Below are 19965 nucleotides of genomic sequence, written 5' to 3' on the forward strand. Positions count from 1 at the left end.
TGCTATTTGGAGCCTTGACAAGAAAGAGAGAAGTGACTTGCTAGAGGCCATGACTATATGTATTCAGAGGAGAGACTCATCCATCAGCCTCTAGACTCCAGGGCTTTAACCAATATTCTTATATATCATAATAGTTAAATGGAAAAGTTCTGGAATAAAAAGAAAAACATGTTTTTTAAGTTAATTAATTGAATATATATATATATATATCTCACCCTGATCATTTTCCCCTTCCTCTTTTCTCTGTTCCTCCCCACCACCTTCCATGTCCCCGGATCTCCTCCTCTTCCATTTCCCTTCAGAAGAGAGCAGGCCTTCCAAGGATACCAATGACACATGGAATAACAAGGTACAGTAAGACTAGGCATATACCTTGTATCAAGGCTGGATGAGGCAACCCAGTAGGAAGAAAATGGTCCCAAAAGCAAACAAAAGAGTCAGAGACAGGTCTTGATCCCTCTCTTAGGAGTCTGACAAGATCGAGCTATACAACCATAACATATATGCAGAGGACCTAGGTCAGACCCATGCAGACTCCATGATTGTTGGTTCAGTCTCTGCGAGCCCCCATGAACCTTGGTTAGTTGAGTCTGTGAACTATGTTCCTGTGGTATTGTTGACCTCTCTGGCTCCTCTAGTTCTTCTTTCCCATCTTCTGAAGGATTCCTCTAGCTCAGCCTAATGTTTTGCTCTGGGTCTTGGTATCTGCTCCTATCAATTCTGGATAAAACCTCTCTGATGATGACTGTGCTAGGCTCCTGTCAACGAATATAGCAGAATTAGGAATCATTTCACTGATTTTTTTTCTCACCAGTCATATTTGGTTTTCTCCTAGGTGCTTGGACAATTATCCAGCCTTTGGTGCTGTGTTGTTACCAAGTTGTAGGATAGTTTGACAGCAATAAATTAGTGTACCTGGCATGAATAGCCCCAGGTGCAATGTGTCACACAAAATCCCTACAGGGTCACTGAAGGAATTTACAGAATGAAAGTTTTCCTCCTTCTCCCCCTCCTCTTCTTCCTCCTCCTCTTCCTCCTCCTCTTCCTTTGGTTCTTAAAGAGTTTGAAAATGGCACATGTGTCCATACAGACTCTCCTGTGTCTACAGAGGCTTCATGTAACCGAGCCACCTCCAACATTAGGCTTTTCAAGAAAAGTGTGAGAATCTTCTCTGGCTTTTCCTTCTCACACCTTGCTGTGTTTGTACCCAGAAACAGTTGGAGAAGAAAGTTGGATGACTTCCATCTTTAAGGAATAATGATACCATCTCCCTGGGGCACATTCTGTGGCCACACAGGAAGATTGACCTTTGCTCATTTCATGGATGTGACATTATTTCTTTTGGCTCCCCAGAGGGTTTATAGGAGTCACGTCACAGGGAGTTGAGAGGCTACTGTCTGAACATAGGGCTCTGGGCAAAGTAGTAAGTATAATAAAGGGCAGGTTGAGCAAAGGTTGCACATGCCAAAGTGGATAACCACATAACCGTGCAAATCATCCCAGTAGGAAGGAAGTCATCATGTCAGCCTTCATAAAGCATCCTACCTAGAAACCTCCAGCATGGCTCCACTGGGGGTGCCTTGTGGAGGATGATAGCATAGGTGAGGGAAATTTTCCATTAATTAAAAAACCTTGCATACCCTAAAAGGCCATGCGCTCATGGGAGAGCAGCCATTTTCCAAGTCATCATTTAGATTTGTCTTGTGAGTGTTAGAAAGGTCCAGTCTGAGGAAGGACTGAGAAAGAGGTATGTGGGTGCTGGGAGTTGAACTCAGGTCCTTTGGAAGAGTAGCCAGTGCTTTTTAACAGGTATCAGTATTTTATCAAAAGTTTCAAAGGTCTAACTAAAAATAGTTAGGGCTGAAGGGTCGTCCCAGTGGTTTTTTGAGTAATCAGTATTTCTACTCTTAATTCCAGAAATTACCATCCCATTGGTGTTGCCCATGCACGAAATAAGCACCTAGGAGAGCTCATAATTCTGTTAGTCACAGAGCTCAACATAATAGAACACATATTCTGAATTTTGAGGGGTGTGTCTTGCATGGCATGGCCTCCCTTGATAATTGGAGATGCCTGGTGATTCTTTCCAAAAGAAAGTTTTCTTTAAAAAATTTAACTGTTTGATTGTGCATGTGTGTAACTGGGTGCATGTGTGTACTATATGTGTGCATGTGTGTAACTGTGTGCATGTGTGTAACTGTGTGCATGTGTGTAACTGTGTGCATGTGTGTACTACGTGTGTGCAGGTACCTGTGGAGGCTAGAAGAGGGCATCAGATCTCCTGGAACTGTAGTTATAGGCAGTTGAGAGCTGCCTGATATAGGTGCTGGAAACTGAACCTGAATCACTTGCAAGAACAGCAAGTGTTCTTAACCTCTGAGCCATGTGTTCTGCTCCCAGAAGCAAGTTTTTAGGCATAGGATTATAAAGGAAACCAACTTTATTAGAAAAGTTGTTAAAGATTTTTATAAATATCCAAGTTTGGGATATGCATTTTAATTAGTATGTAATAGTTTGGGGAAGAATGAGTTGTCTCATATGCAACCACCATTTCAAAAAATAGTGACAACTGTGACAAATTGAGATATTGACAATAACTGTAGTATTAAAAAAAATATCTAGGATTTTCATTGATAGTGTAATAGTCAAAAGAGAACAATCCAAAGAAAGTATACAGGGATACAAGAGGGAGTTTATTATGGACATTGGCTCATTTATTTGTGAAGATCAACAAGGCTAAAACCTGCCACCTGCAAGTCAGAGAGTGAAGGAAGACCACGTTACAATTCAGTCTGAGTGCAAAGGCTTGAAAACAAGCGGCGACTTGTAGGATCGTGAAAGGACAGCATGGTTTCTGGTCAAGCACTGGCTAGAGATGATCGGAGACCCTCAAGATAGATCTCCATGTTAATGAGATACCTAAAGGCCAGAGGGCATAGCCAATTAAATATTCCTTCCCAGACCCTTCTCCTTGCAAAAGGTATTTAACCTCAGGCCCACCCTGAGAATACTGGTGTATAGCTTCATCCATTTTCCGCCATGACAATAAATATCTTAAGATCATAGCCTATTTCTCTTCTATGGGACCCATTGTGAGGAACTGTGGAGAAAGTTTTCAACTACTGAGCCAGCCACTGTCTAATCTCCAAACAACGACCTCTCTATACCTCTAGCCATGGAGGCCATCAACTCTAGCAAGCAAGTGGAGCCAGCTGTGACCCAGCCAAGCAAGTCTCATCATGACCAAGACTCTCACCCCCAAGGGATGCAGCTAGAGCTTCTCCCTCCCTGGGGGACCTCTGACTGTGATCCCGCAGCTTCTCACAGCCTGATGTCCACCCAGCGCCAGCATGGAGTGATCACAGTCAAATTCCCTTGCCTTTATCCCTCTGAGCCATGGCCCTAGCCCCTTGGGGGGCAGACCCCCAATTCAACCCAACAAAGAACCCACGCAGGCTGCAACCTGACAACAACTCTTAGTTTAATGTGAAGTTTGAGAAACTTGGAAAAAAGGGACATTGGTATTAGTCCCAAGTCTAAAGGTTCTCTGATGTCTACAAGTGAGAGAAAATAGGTATATCCCAGCTACAGATCTGAGAGTATGGAGATGTCCTCTGGCCCCAGTGGGTTAGATGAAGCTCATATCTAGACTAGATAAGCCTAGAAGTTTTAAGGTCTAGTTTTATTGCCTGTTTGGGTGTCTGATAACCTAAGCATATCATCTAAAATGAACCACTGTAATCTTATCCTTTGTCAGCTTGGCTTATCCTCCTACTTTCTAATGAAGATCCATATCAGGTCATAAAACATGACACAGCTATCCTTCATAAAATGTTCTGGTGTTTTCCTCAGAGAAGAGAGGAAGTGAAGTCCTTGAGTATGTGTACTCCTTTCACAAAATCCTACAATGTGAATACAAAGGCACATTCTTAATAACACAGAGCACGGATATAAAAATAATACAGCTTATGTTATATGGGATGAGAAGAAGAGGGACTTGGAAAGTGGATCACAGGATAAAATGCTTGCTGTCAAAGTGTGAGGACTGGAGTTTGGGTCTCTATAACTCACAAAGAAGCTGGGCAGCACAATGGCTGCCGCTAATCCCAGCACTCTGGAGGCAGACATTTAGAATCCATGAGCCATGCTGGCTAGCCACACTAGCCAGAATTGATGGGCTCTGTGTTCAGTGAGAGGTCTTGCCTTGTTGAATAGAGAGTGATGGGAGAAGACACTGATGTCAGCTTCTGGGCCTGGGGTCAGGGTCTTGGTTTTGGTTCCTTGGAACTTGGCTTTTCCCTCTGAAGAGACTGGGCTTATCAGTTTCAAAGCTGTTGTGTGCTCCATCTATGATGTACTTGAGATACAATGAACTTGTGTCCTCTTTGTGTAACATTGCTTGATTTCCTTCCTGCTGACTTCATCCTGTTGTATGACGGCTTTTCACTGACTGTGTCCTGTTTTTCTTCCTTTGAGAACTACATATGAGATCTTGTACTTCTTAATACACTTGATTGACATAGCCACCAGCTTGTCCAGGACCTCCTGATCCACCTGTCCTATCTTCTTTATTTCTCATCTCCTGGTCCTTTTTCCTTAGCACCATCACTGAAGAATGACCTGTTGGTCCACGTCAGCAGCTGATTGTGTTGCATCTGTAGTCAGGAAGTAGAGGGAGATGAATGCTGCCTGGCTCAGTTTTATTTTTTCTTTTTTATTCAGTCCAGGATCTCAGTCCATGATATGATTCCATTCATATTTAACATGGGTCTTCCTGTCTGAATTCCACCAATTTAGGAGCTTTCTCATGGACATATCCAGAAATTTGGTTCCTAGGGGATTCCAGATTCTGTCAAATTGACAGTATCATCACAGTAACCACAGACTGCTGTGTAGACATTCCATGTCACTTTTGATATTGGTTCTAGAAAGGTGTACTATAGCAAGGAATTAGTTAAAGCACTTTGGTTCCTGGCAAGTCACTTTTCCAGCCTTTGACTAGCTCAATGGCTGGACATTTCTAATCCTCCCACAGCTAACAAACACCCCCCTCCAGTATTCTTTTAAAAATCTATATTTCATCTCTGCTATCCTAGACCCAGCTGGAAAACTGGCCTCTAGGGCCCCTTTCCTGGATTCTTACATGCCTGCAGGTCTTTAAGTTTCATCTTTTTCCTTCCTGTCATGGCAATTCTCTGTCTCTCCTCTTTCTCCTAGCTTCTTGACTACACAGTCTAAAAGTCCCCCCTCCATCTTTCTGTCCAGTTGTACGGCAATTCTTTATTATCAGTCAAAGCCAGCTTGGGGCAGGGTCTGGAAGTGAGGCTTTTTGAGAACTGAAATAAGACAATTAGAACCAATCCCAAGAGTGTACAGCTTTCCTCTGGTTCTAATAAATTTTCTAGGTATCCCATCTTAGGACCCAGCTCTCCTGTTGGAAATAACCGAGTGGAGAGGCTACAAGTAGGTCTTTCAGTCAGTAGTCCCAGCTAAATTCTAGCCTTCATGTGTCCTAGACTGGACACTAGAAACATGTGAGAAGAAGCTTCTAGATCATTCTAATTGCCAGACATTTAGTCGTCCCCTACTCATGTGAATCTTCCCAGCTGAAGCTGCAGGTATCACAGAGCTGAGGTAAGACATAAAAAAAAAAAAAAACAAAAACAAAACCAAAACAAAACCTGTGAGCATAATGCTGTGGTTCTGGTCTTACGTGTTTTGAATTTGGAGTGTTTTGTTACGCAGCATTGGTAGCAAGAACATGTGTTAAAGAAGACAGGATAGGCAGTCTTTTGTTATGGGATAAAGACCTGTGTGATATCATTTCCAACCCTCAAAGACAACTTTTTTTTGGGGGGGGGGGTCAAGGCAGGAGAGGGACAGGGTACTCTGTTGATAGCTCATTTCTATCCTTCCTAGGTATGAATGTCACACTCTGGCTGGGATTTTTCTGCTGGGGTCTTTGTTATTTGGGGACTGGTTGCCTTTAAAAGAACCTTCAACTGATACATAGACTTGTATTTTGTCAAGAGAAACAGCCACAGCTTGCAGGACAATTCAATTCAATGTTAGCAAAACACAGCAGCTGAGCCACCTACCTGGGTAGTCTGATTCAAACTTACCTCTCTTGTCTCTACTTGGTGTGCGCTCTGTAACGTATAATGGCCATATCTGTGATCACGCGATCCCGTTTCTATCACTGTAGTGTGTTGAGACCTGCACCCCCCCCCCCCCAACTCCAACCACACTGGCAATTCTCCAGCCTTGAATTTCCCAAGTACCAGTGGATATCCTTTTCAACCAAGAGATGGAAATGGAACCTGAAGTAAAGCAAATGTTCAGTTTTGTGGGCTTTAAAGAACACAAATTCAATTGAAAATTGAAATTGCTCAGCACAGTAATAAATGCTTACCGAGTGTTGTTATTTTGCACATCAGGTGGTAAAACTGTAACTGTGAGGGAATTACTTATACTAAGACTCCCTCCCTCTCCCATAACGCTGGAGCAGCAGATGGGCTAATAAATATGTAACACTTTGTAATGACATTTGCAGTCTTGGAGAGTAAGCCTCCCCTGCCTTAACACAAGCAAAATGCACAATCATCCAATATTACACATTTTAATAGGAAAATTTAAGTCATATAATGTCGCTGGCATTTAACATTCAATGATTTTCCTAGCTGAGCCACAATGTGAAAGAACCTATACCTTGGTATTTGTGTTTTCCCTTTGCCAGGATGTTTTCATTCCCTGAAACACTTCTGACTGAAAATACAGAGCAATTTTTATTTTGAGCCAGAGTCTCAACATGAAGCCCAGTCATTTTGTTCTCCTGTGTCAGCCTCTAGAATGCTGGGATTACAGGAGTGTGTTACCATGCCTAGGGTACAGAGCTTATCCTTACATCTTTATTGTCAATGGGGGGGCACCATAATAATATTTTAGTATATGATTCTGTAGCTGCAGGGAGCAGGCCATGGTGGCAGGCAAGCCTTTGTATCATAACCTTCACCAGATCCATTCTGTGGCTCTCATTGCATTTGCTAGGCAAATTATAGGTGGTACTTTCTCATGAGGATTAGCATGGAGTGGGTAGTCTTAGCACATTGAGTTTTTATGAATCTTTTGTTGACTTTGTGTGTGTGCGTGCACCCATGTGCATGTGTGCATTCGTGTGTGTGTGTGTGTGTGTGTGTGTGTGTGTGTGTCTTTACTAAGAGTAATAGGTAGATGTTAGACGACACTAACATACAGGGGCATATACATTTTATTTTTGACCTAAGATAGATATGGGGTAGAACTTCACTGACTGGTCTTGGAATCAACATAGACCTGTGGTATGTATGTTGGGGACCAGCTCTGGTTCTGCATCATCCTCTGCTTCCTCCCTTAGGGTGTTCAGGCTCTACCTCACAGAAGTATGAAGCTGAGTCAGGAAAAGGTGGAGTCTATAGGATCCTGGTCCTGCCAGGAGTAAGTTCAGGGGTGGAAGGCTTCTCTGAAGATCTATTTTAGTGTTATAGCTCTGAATGAAACAGCTGTCTTAGACAATCTTCAGTGAAACAGTTGTGTGGATACACTTTATTCTGGGCAACCAAGGGCTATATATGAACCTTGGAGAGTGGGAAGGAGTTTTCAGGGTGAAAGTAAATCATTGGCTAGAGTTTAAAGTCCTGTGAATGCATGGAGAGGCACTCCAGGAATCCCAGGTACCTTCTGGACAAGTTCTTATGGTATGTGTGTGGGGGAAGAAGCTGAACTTGAAAGTTTGCCAAGGACTATGTGGCTTTCCTTAGGTAGAGGATATAGGGTTGAGCTCACCAGATAAGGTCAGGCAGAGAAGAGGATGTTCTCCTGGAAAAGTAAGTCCTCCATCATGAATTTTGCAGGAAAATTGATGGAACTAGAAAATATCCGTGGTGAGGTTAGCCAGACCCAAAAGGGCATGCATAGTATGTATTCACTGATAAGTGGATATTAGTCAAAAACTACAGAATACCCATGATATACCCACAGACCATAAAAAGTTAAACAAGAAGGAGGCCTGAGTGAGGATGCTTCAATCCCACTTAGAAGGGGGAACAAAATAATCATGGGAGGCAGAGGGAAGGAGGGACCTGGGTGGGAGAGGGAAGGCAGAGGGGAATAGAGGGACAGGATCAAAAATGGGGGGAGAGAGGATAGAGGCCCAGAGGGCCAGGGGAATAAATGGAAATAAGTAGCTGCCTGGGATTGGGAGTGGGGGAATCTTTAGGAAGTCCCAGAGACCTGGGATGGGGAGGCTCTTGGGAGTTAATGTGGGTGATCTTTGCTGAAATGTCCAACAGTGAGGATATAGAACCTGAAAAGGTCACTTCCAGTAGTCACACAGGACCCCTGTTGGAGGGATGTGGACACTAACCCATCTACAAAACTTTTGACCCAAATTTGGTACTATCTAAAAGAAACACAAGGACAGTGATGGAACAGAGACTGAAGGAATGGCCGACCAGTGACCGGCTCAACTTAAGACCCATCCCATGGGCAGGCATCAATCCCTGAAAATGTTAGTGATGCTATGTTGTACTTTCAGGCAGGAGCCTAGCATAGCTGTCCTCTGAGAGGCTCTACCTAGCAGCTGACTGAGACAGATGCAGATAGCCACAGTCAAACATTGAAGAGAGGTCAGAGACCCCTTTGGAAGAGTTAGGGGAAGGATTAAAGGCCCTGAAGGTGATGGTGACCCCACAGGAAGACCAACAGTGTTAATTTTCTGGACCCCTAGGAGCTCCCAGAGACCAACCAAAGACATACAAGGGCTGGTCAGACACATATACAGCAGCGGGCTGCTGTGTGGCCTCAATGGGAGAGGATGTGCCTAATCCTGCAAAGACTTGATGCAGTAGGATCAAGGGATACCCAGGGAGAGCATCTTCTCAGAAACAAAGGGGTGGGGTGGGGGGGGAGGAACCCTGTGAAGGAGGACCGGAAGTGGGGAGCAGAATTTGATGTAAATACACAAATTTAAAACAATACAAAAAAAAAAAAAAAAAAAAAAAAAAAAAAAAAAAAAAAAAAAAAAAAAAAAAGAAAAGGGAGTCCTTCATTTTTTGCTGAGCTCAGAGAAGCTATCCAGACTACAATCTTAGAGTAGCGAAGTACAACATAGACCTATAAGCTTCAGTCCGGGAGGCTTTGGTCTATTCTGTTCCCTTAGATAGAAAAAGCTTCATGCTGCAGAGAAGACTAAAGGATTCTCACTTGGGTTCTTGGGCAGGTTCTTCTTTTCCCCTTCATGGGATCTCCTTAGAGCTGAACAGTTCCTGTCACTGTAGGAAGGTGGGACACTTGGGTGTCTGAGAGCTTTGGAGCAGTAGTGGTGGGACCTGGTTGTCTGTCCTGCAAGTAAGCCACCTCTACTCTTGTCTTGTAGGAGTATTTACAATGAACAGCTGGTGAGTTTTATAAGATACTGTTAAAAGAAATCTGGCTTCATAATTCAAATTTTTAGAAAGTGTTCCTTCTGTTTTGCTTTCTGGATGAATTACCAGGATTAGTATTACCCCTTCCTTTTAAATATTTACAAGAAACCAGTGGTGGGTGTTTTGGCCTGGAGTTTTCTCTTTCTTTGACAGGGGGAAAGGCCATTATGGCTCAGGGCTTTGAAGGGTTTTAGTGGGTGATGGCACAGCAGAGCAGATTCATGGTGGACTGAGTGTGTGCTGGAGGGTGTTCACGGTGGACCCCACTCGTGATATGTAGCCCTCCTAAAACTCTTGCTTCTTCTCATCTCCGAGGGCTGGGATCACAGGCACACTCCCCCATGACTGAATACCTGGAATGTTTCTTAGGAGAAGGGTTTAGACTCCTGTTTTTATGTTAACGTACAGAACAATGGGCGTTATTAAAGCACCTTCATATGTTGTATTGATTGATCTCCCCCCCCCCCAGCTCCCTCCCTGTTTCCCCCTGCTCTCTCCTCTTGGGTAAAGCTCCCTCTACTTCCTGCCATATAGCCTTACTCTCTTTCTGCCCTCTCCCCTGAAGATCTCCCATTCACCTCTAAGGGTCCCCTTCCCACTTCCATGACCTGTACTCTTGCCTCCACACACATATACACATGGCTGTAAACATTAAAATCTAGGATCCACATATGAGAGAAAGAGCACATTATTATTTATCTTCCTGAGACTGAGTTACTCTGCTTAACGTAATTTTAGTTCTGTTTAGTTTCCTACAAATGTCGTGATTTAATTTTTTTATGGTTGGATACAATTTCATATCTTTATGTGTTGCCATCAGTTGATACAGAGTTGGAGAGAGATAATGAATGGAGTGGCTATGGTACATTTTGAATGGATGGATTTAGAAAATTTATCTACCTAAATGAGAGCATGATGTAATTGAGCATAAGGTAATTATATATATTTTTTAAGTAGTTCATGGGCTGGGAGATGGCAATCAAATGCCTGCCTTGAAAACATGAGGACCTATGTTTGAGCCCCAGAACCCAAGCAAAAGAAGTCATGTGTTGTGGTATATACTTGTAATCCCAGGGGACTGAGATGGGGGAGTTTGTGAAGATTGTGGACCAGCCAGCCTTAGTCTAATTGGTGAGGCCCAGGGTTGAGTGAGACACCAAAACTCAAAAAACTAAGTGGCTACCACCCGAGAAACAAGTTCTGAAGCTGCCCTCTGACTTCTACATGTGTGTGCACCCACACATATATGCGTGCATGTCTCCACACCCCCACAAAAAAACAATTCATAGCACAGTGTGATTTCACAGTAAGTCTTATAGTAAGAGGTCACTGTAAGCTTGCAAGGTTGTGTCTCCAAAGAATGCTCCTGTGGCTTTCCAGCTTGAATGGCTCTTGTAGTTGTGCCGTGACAGGCTCCGATTACAGAAATGGATTATCTGATATGAGGAATAATTTGGCCATATCCTGTTCTGTATAATGGAGCCAGAGGTGCTGGTGGGGGCAGCGGGGATAGTGGTGAGACTAACCTCAGGGAAGACGTTTCTGCAGCTCTCTTTTGCAGGTTGTGGCTGTGTCTGGTTATTTGTCCTTATCATGTAAGGCACTGTAGCAGGTGTAAAGGGGATAGCTTGACTCCCAAGATCCTCCACGCCAGCAAGCTTTTAATTAGCTGTGAAGCTAAAAGCTGAGTCCTACAACACCACCATTCTTGATACTTTTGCTCTTGTGAAAATTTGAGTGTAATTCAAGATAAGAAATGCTCCAGGTCTTGCTAAACTTTCACACGATCTGTTGTGTTGTGAGATGGAAGCTGTATTTCAGAACAAGTTGCGGGGGGGTGATTATAAATGATCCTTTAATGCCAATAGAAGGTGGCTGAGATGCCAGGTTACTATAGAAACACCAGGGGGATAGAAAGGCGAGATGGATGCCATACTGAGGAGAAATAGATTTTTGAAATGATACCTACATGCCATATGAAACATTTTCCCTTTATTAAATTCATAGACAATAGGAAGAACATTCCCAACACACAAAATATCAATAACCTTGAAAAGTGGTTAGGTATTTATGAAGGTAATCCCTTATGGACATTCTTTTGAAAGACGTGGAGAGGTTTTAAGGTGCAGTAGACAAACAGGAAGTACTGTTCAAGCTGCAGGTGCAGTACTAATGCCTAAGAGGGAAGCCAGATGCTGGGATGAGCTCTTGGTTTACTAGTACATTGTGATGTTGGTCTTATGCATACAGTGCTGACCGGAAGTGCTTCTGGTGGCTAAGTCATGAAGTCTGATCTCACCTTGGCTCCCAGAAAGATTCCGAGTTTGGTTGAGGCTTCAACTTCCTAGCTATGTAGTGGACTGATACTTACTATCTCTGAGATGCCATGAACATGGATAGAGAGAATGTGGCCACATGTGTGATGGTTAGTCACCTTAATGACATCTAGAATTACCTGGAAGAAAGGCTTTTGGAGGGGGAAGCAAGTTTGTGGGGGATTATCTTGATTAGTATAGTCGAAGTAAGAGAGCCACCCAACATAGGTGGTGCTATTTCCAATATGTAATCCTGGACTGGAGACAAAGGTGGAAATGACCTGAATAGAAGTATTTACTGTTCTCTGCTTCTGACTGTCGATGCAACTAGACAAGTTGCCTCAGATTTCCATTGCTGCAGCTTCCCTGCATAACGGAGAGCAACCTCGAACTGTGAGACAAGCCCTTTGTCCCTTGAGTTGCTTTGCCAGGGCATAGAGTAAATATTATACATTACTGTATATGTTGTAGGCTATTATATGCATTACGTATTGTATCATGGTAACAGGAAAAGAAACCAAGACAGCATTGCTCAGTGCAGTGGTTGGGAGCAGAATGAGAACTCAGTAAATGGTCGTGTTGACAAGAAACAAACTCCAAGATAATTTAAAGTGTTGAGCAGAGGCATAACCCCATGTCTGCACTAATGATTTATGAGGTAAAAGTGGGGAGACAGTTTCCTTTTAACATATTAACTGGTGACATTTGTTGAAGTCAGCTCAGCGCAAATGCTTCAGAAACACTGAGGGGATGCATTTGAAGGACCAGTGAGCTTTGCACGTAAACCTCAAGTGGTAGTTGTTACAATGGTGCATGTATTGCTTACGGCCTGTGATGATGTGGTGGAGTGGTGCCTTGAGATGGTTCAGGACCAATCCAGAGATGCTTCAAATGCCCTTTGTCACTTAGACAAAGTAGGCAAAACCACCATGAGAGAGTTACGGTAGACACCATTTTAGAGGCAGGTACACACAGCGTAGCCTGGTGCTGAGATGGGATCTTAACTTGATAGTGTGAAGTTAGTACAAAAGCTGCTTCTCACCTTAGTTGGTTCCTAACACCCAGCCTGGCTTGAAAGCTGTGGCAGAAACAGCGGTCCTCCCCCCTCCCCAGATCACTGGTTTCCCCCCAGATGTGAATCCCCAGTCCTCCTAGGAGTCTGTGCTGCATCCCTTTGAGAAGGATGGATGGGAAACTGCATTTGTGAAGACATTTCTATGTGCTTGGTGAGGCTTTCTCTAAGCTGGGATTACATTCTGAGTGAAAACTTTAGGAGATATTTGCAAATGTTCTCACAAAATAGCATTTGTAAAGAACAGTTGGCCTTCTGAACAGGAAAGGCAAAGCTGAAAGGGATTATTTATTAAGATGAACATAATATGATCCAATCATGAGGAAAGCATCATTGATTTAGCCTAAGGGGAAGGGAGCCAGTCTGGAACTGTACACAGTTTGAATTATAGATGGTGCTTATTTAAAGTATTCTTCATATGCCCTAAAATAGAATTTGAATTGATAGTAAAAATGAAATGGCTGAGAAAAGTCCACACAATACCATGAAGGAGAGAGTAGAAAGACAAACCAAAACAACCACCCCCACAAACATACAAACAAACATAAATTTACATGGGCTTGTTGGTCAGAGCAGTATATCTGAGATCCTTGCTTTGTATGGCAGCCGTTGCTTTAATCTTGTTATTTCACCCTCTCAAGAGTAAGATTCTGAAAATTCATATTGGAATCAGTTCTTTCAACCATATGGGTCAGACCTGAATTATTACGAACATTGAATAAATCCAGTTTCAAACAGTTTCTGAAGTGTCTACATGGCACCAGGTATTAAATCTCTAATTAGGGTTGGGCCTATTTTCCCAGTCCTCAGGAATGTTGATTTCTTCTGAGCACGCTGTATGGAGTCGCTGCCCCTGTTTTCAGATTAAACATTTTAGAGCTCAGCCTTCTAACTGAGCAGAATATGAAACTCTAACTTGTGTACAGAAAAGTATGCGCCTGACCTTGCATACTTTTAGGAATAATGCAATCACCACTACACAGCATCAGAATCCAAACCTGCTAGTCCTTGGTCCAGTACCTCGGGCACAAATGGTAACCATAGCAACAAACATTCCGAGCCTTTCATATGTGCTAAGTGTATATATAGTTCATCAGTTGGCATCACACTTGTCTCCAAGTTTCCTGGCTTGCTGAGATCAAATTGTCATGTAAGACTTTGCAAACAATCTAGCTTATATTCTTATCCCTCAAATCAGTGTTGCCTGCTCACTCTGCAGAAGTCTCGAGCAGAGGCCTGTGGTCCTCTGAGACCCTGTGACTTGGTTTTTGTCTGGCTGATTACTTGCCTGCTCTTGCCCTTTCTTCTCTGTCTCACCATCATGCTGTCCATTAGCTGTCATAGTTCCTTCCCAGGCCAAAGCACTTCTCATTTAAGACTTTGTACAAACTAGATTTTAGGGAGGGTCAGTACCCCAAAGTGACATGGTGACATAAGGGAGAGGTTTTCAGCTCTCAGCATCTCTCCCACCTTCTTACATTCAGAAGAATACTATAAGTCCAAGGAAGGTAAAAGCCATGATCTCTGCTTTTGCTTAGGTCAGAATAAATGTGTTTTTATGTGAAAGGAAATTAGCTCGAATCCCCTAAGAGCTAAAATAGATAGAAAAACCCTAAGGCTTCCTGGGATACTTAACAATGGTACTAAGTCATGAATGGTTTGGTGACCTGATGGATCTTGGTTACACAAAACACTCTCTACACAACCCCTTTTCTGAGGAGAATTTCATTGTCTTCAGATTCAGTTAGCTATGATAAACTAAGCACTGAACTATCACTATAATATAATGAGTTCAAACACTTTGAGAAAGGCCATTCACATAACTTCTATTACAATCCACACTGAAATAGTTCCTTTTGATGTTATTGTTAATCTTTTACTGTGTGCCCAATTTATACATGAAACCTCCTCATGGTTTTGTAGATACAGGAGGAGGGGCAGCGTCTAAGGAGTCTGGTATTAGTCACAGTTTCAGGCATTTACAAGGAGTCATGCAACACACACACCCAGGACGAGGGGTCACTCTTGTGCAGACCTCAACAGCCAAGACAGTGGCTCCCATCCCTTTCAAACACTTACATAATGCATCTTCCTTCCCTTATTAATGTGGAAGCTGAGACCCAGATGTGTCCTGGAACATAGAATATATCTGACAGCCAGGAAAGAGAATAGATGCTTTAGCTTGAAAGGTACACACAATGAGACTGAAGAAAGCAACACAAGCATGTTTCTAGCGGTAATCAACCACAGTGCAGCTGACCTCAGCCGTCAGCTTGTTATTGGATTGCCTACAGAGGAGATCCATCTATGGTCAGTTTGCTGATTGAAACTCTTGAATGTCACAGGCACCGAATGCCCTTGGGAACCTCCAAACTGCTCATTCTAGTACCACAGGAAGTCAAGAAGAGATGGAAACCCAGACAAGGAGAGGTGGCTTGGCTAGAAGGTTTCAGCCTTGGAGCCACATAAGGACCATTTGGGGGACCTTGCAAACACTCTGATGCCAGGTCATAACTCCAGGCTGGAGTAAGGAGGTAGGACTGCCCAGGAGTGGGACCCGAGTTGCTGCAATTTTTAGAGTTCTCTGAAATTCAATGTAGACTGAGAATAAAAACTTTCCAAAATTATAAATTTAAACCCTGAGGTCCTTTATCACAGTTGTAGTTATTAGTAATGATAACACATCTGCCAAGAATACACTGTCTGAACTCAGTCCTCTGCTTATCTTGCCCCCTTCCTGCTTCCTTTGCCATTCCCATCCCCACTGCATTTCTCTGTGATTTTCCTGTGGTAGAGATCAAATATAGACAAGTGCACACCACTGAGCCACACTGCAGTCTTTACCCGAAGCATACACAGATTATCTTGCTGAGCTGGAAAAAGTCACTTTTTGAAAGAGTAATCAATTTGCTCTGGCAGATGTTCTTGAGAGTACCCAACCTCAGATTAGAATGTGTTGAAATAAGCTAATTAAGCTAATTAAAGAGACGCTGTCTTCAACACTGTCTGTAGCTAAACATTTAGACACATTCGATTTTTCATGATTTTTAGAATTTTCTATATCTCAAAAGTCAAAGAAAGTGAAATATTAAGGGATATTATACTTACTAAAAGTAGCAAGGAAGTTAGGTCTAATGGTGAAAGGATGCTTTCTTTCCTTAGTGGGGTTGGTTGAAAAGCATGTGAAAGAATTTATTGTGTGGTTTTAAATGTATGTTTCAGTTTTGCAGTTAATAGGTTCTATGGCTTAGGTGTGGCTTAGGTGTCCCCAAGGGGCTTACTGTGTTTAGAGGCTTGGTCTCCCTGGGGTGATCCTACTGGGATGTGCTAGGCAAGCTTGAAGAGGTGGAGCCTTGTGGAAGCTCCCTAGGCCACTTGAGACATTTTCTCAAGACTGTAAGTTTGGCCAATATATACTTTTGGCTCCTATTGCAAGGTGTAATCCTTTGTTCTTGATACTGTGCTCTTCATTCTGAGGTGATGGCACCAACAGGGTATCTCATACCACAGAGTGAGAACTGTGTGATGGGACCTTTGAATGCCAAATAAATCCTTTTTACCCCACTAAGTAGCTTGTATCATCATGTATTTCATCGTAGTGACATAAGGCTGGCAGATACAGTACAAACAAAAAATGGTGAGATTTGCTTGATTCTTTTTAATTAAGATAATCCTGTCTCAGCAAGATATAAAGTAAAGCTGAGGGCAGTTTTAATCCTGTCTCTTAACTTACTGATAGATCATGGAAACTCTATTAGTAGAAATTATATTTCAGAATGGCATATTATCAGAAGTTAACAAAAGTATTTTCCCCTTTTGGATTTAAGCTAGATTCTCCTAGATAATTTGCAGTAACCAAAGTCTCAAAAAGAGCAGTTCCCCCAATGCCTTCAGAGGTATCCTCTATGGCAAATTAGAGAGAATTTCTGATCTACAGGTTAAAATATTGACAATACTTATTAGTATTAGGAGAAAGCTTTATATGCTTAAATCTTGCCAAGTTCAGCAAAACCCTGAGAGTGATGAGCTGAGCTGATGAAACCCAATCAATACTATTTCCCACACTTCACTTCGGTAACGCTTCACGGAATTACAGGTGATTAACTACAGAAGAATATGTCAGCAGTAAAAATTAGTGTTATCTGTGGCCCATGTTTATTGGCAATTTAATTCTTATAAGTCAAATTATTTTGACTTAATGTGACTCTAAATTATATTAAAACCACACAAACCAGAACCAAAGTATTCATTAAGATGTAAAGGTGCAATATCCATGATAAATGGACCTTCGCTTAGAATTATCTTTTGTTAGAAGTTAACTGTGTTACCTACTGTTATATGTATGTATAACTGAAAATGGCAGAAAGTTTCTTCACCTTGGGTAATGAAGGTCTCAGCTGGGGAATATTGAGGTTTCAGTATTCCTGGTTTTAGATGAAAAGTGAGTCTGAAGAATGTTCTTGCAGCCTGGTCAGGAATCTGTAAGATATCTAGGTAGCACAATCCTCCCAAAGCAACAAATATTCTAACCACACCCAGCCTGAGGTGTAGCTGTTTCTTCTCTGTTGGACACAAGCTCGCTGATTTGAGTCAACTGTGGCAGGAAAGTAAATTGGAGAGTGAGGCCAAGATTAGCATATATAGAAAAGCCATGGGCGGAGATAGAAAACTTTAACCACCATGGCAGCCGAGTGTAGCAGACAGAGCTTGGGCAAAATAGCCATTTAGACAAGTGACCTATAAAGGTCTCAACCGTTGGAAACAAGTGCCATTGAGCCTTTGACCTTTCTCCAGCTATGACTCACTTCTATACTCTAGGGGAATGCTGCCCCAGTTAATTATTTCTCCTCCTACTCTCAATGTGTATCGGTCCAGTTTCTTATTGTGGGTCACAAGAACATGGACGTCTGAGTGGATTCCCACTGGACCCAGATCCTTGTCTATACCAGGAGAAGCTGTTAGCACTCCTACAAGACCTTCATGAACGTAAGCCCATTAAAATCCCCTTGTAGAAGAGAGGAAACACACTGGGTTCACAGCCTTCATTGAGGCCCTCCTCCCTCTTCAGTTACATAGAACATAGCAAGTTGACCACAAACAGGGTAATCTCCGATACAGTAGCTCCCTGCAAGTTGTCCACAGGAATCTACAGTTGGCACAATGTTTTGTGTGTTGCCCCTGCTGTGGGTGGGACTCCTCAGGAATTTATATGCCAGTAAGTTGCTCAGGGAACTTCCTGGTTGTATATCAGCCTCTGAGTCAGCCATGTACCTCCAAGTAACCTCAGCTGATTTATTGGTTCATTAACCTGGATTTTGGTGGAGTCCTTTCTCTGGTTTGTGAGTACCTTTCCAATCTAGGGTGAACAAATGTATTTTTAAAAATTATTCCCAGGAAAATTTATGTGCCACCTGAGTTCACACCCCTACCCCCCACATTTCTACCCACACCCTCTTCTATAAAGACCATGTTTCTAGTCCCTCCCTGCCTTGAGCGTGTACTTCTCCACTCCCACTGCATTTACTGATCTGGAATGGAAGTTCTGTTTCTTGGAGGGCAACTGGGCAATGCTGATCCTTCACATATAAAGGATGTGAGCCTGGTGAGTTTCCTCTCTGACAACTGAGGGAGAGAAACTCAGAGTAAGAGAACTGAAATCCCAAGCTCCTGTCAAGGTTCATGTAAGGTCCATCCAATGGCATGTAGACCATTGGAATCCTCATCTGAAGTCCTCCAAGTAGGAGAGGAACCCACCCAGAAGTGAGGATCATGGATTACTCTCTGTCCTCTGCAACTGAGAGCCTTTGGGAAATTAGCTTTCCAACCTGATTTGTAAGGTCAGAAGCTGAAAGTAGTCTTTGATCATTCTTGCTATACCCAATTAGACGACTGAATCCCAACCTGCCTACTAGGAGAAAGAGAAAATAAAATTTTCTTGACAAGAATTCTATGAGCACCTTACCTAGAGTGTAAAATGAATGACGTATAAAACCGAGGTGCTGCTAATAAACAAGGTCAGACTGGGACAGAACCAGGTTAGGCCCAGGTGTGGTAGGAATGGTGATCTCACAGCGAGATCCCACCCAACTAGCTTATTGTCTGTGCTTACAAAGGCAGGCAGACCTCTGAATTAATGTTAAATTAATGTTAAAAAATGTGCTTGCTGTCTCTTCTAAGAATCAGGGGATGTTGATTCATGGTGACATGATTCATGATGATATGTAAATAAAAGACTGGGCTTTCCATAGAGTTTTTTGGAATTATAAGAGAGAGCTATCTTGAGAGAGAGCTATCTGGAAAGGTATCTCAAGCAGAACATAGGCTGTCGATTGGACCCACCATTTGACTTCCAGTTGTTCTTTGGCAGCTTCCAGACAACCCTTCCTCAGAACCCCTCTCTAAGCCGAGACTGGTCCTTGGCAATTTTGCATGCTCTATGAAGCCCCGTTTTATTCATTTTCATTTTGTAAACATGAAGATATTTGAGAGAAATTCATAACAAAGTATAATCTGAGAAAAGGGATTAAAAGCTTATCAAGCACAAACATGGCTTTAAATAATGTATGAGCCTTTGGACAGGAGCCCAAATCTGCTCGTGGAAAAAAGTTACTTTCCCTATCAAGCAATATTAACTGAAATCAGAGAACTGCTGTTAAATCCATCCACACACCAATAACTTTCCATTTCTGACGGTGCTCTCCTTATCAAAAACCTTTATGAAATAACAAAACATGCCTGTTAATAAGAACTTTCTTGGCTCAGTCTTAAGGTACCTGTCACATGACTCAAGGCTGTCTTACCTAAATGGAGGATGAGTATACTTCCTGCTCTGTGATGAGAGCAAAACTGCTCTGATGCACCTTAAAGACCAAAGGAAGCCACCCTGCTCGCTCTAGGCACAGGTCACAGAAGCAGTGAGCCGTGGAAGGGTGTTTAGATGATGGCTCCTTGTTAAATCTGGATCCATGGAGTGAGATTATTAGGATTCAAAGATCAGTGGTAAAAGTTCGGAGGAGTGAAGGTAAATTATAGTGTGAAGCAGCTCAATGATTAACAATGCCGTGATCTTGGCCAATTCTGGAGGAGCTAGAACTGAAAGCACATAGTGGGGTCATAC

At 42.6% G+C, this 19965-nt stretch overlaps 1 long non-coding RNA gene across 2 annotated transcripts in view; it reads left to right on the top strand.

Moving 5' to 3' along the window:
- LOC143441776 (uncharacterized) overlaps positions 1-19965 on the top strand; it is an 87862-nt gene that overhangs the window by 33776 nt on the left and 34121 nt on the right. The window lies entirely within an intron of this gene.

The sequence above is a fragment of the Arvicanthis niloticus genome, chromosome 3, assembly GCF_011762505.2.
Source record: "Arvicanthis niloticus isolate mArvNil1 chromosome 3, mArvNil1.pat.X, whole genome shotgun sequence".
Lineage (NCBI taxonomy): Eukaryota > Metazoa > Chordata > Mammalia > Rodentia > Muridae > Arvicanthis > Arvicanthis niloticus.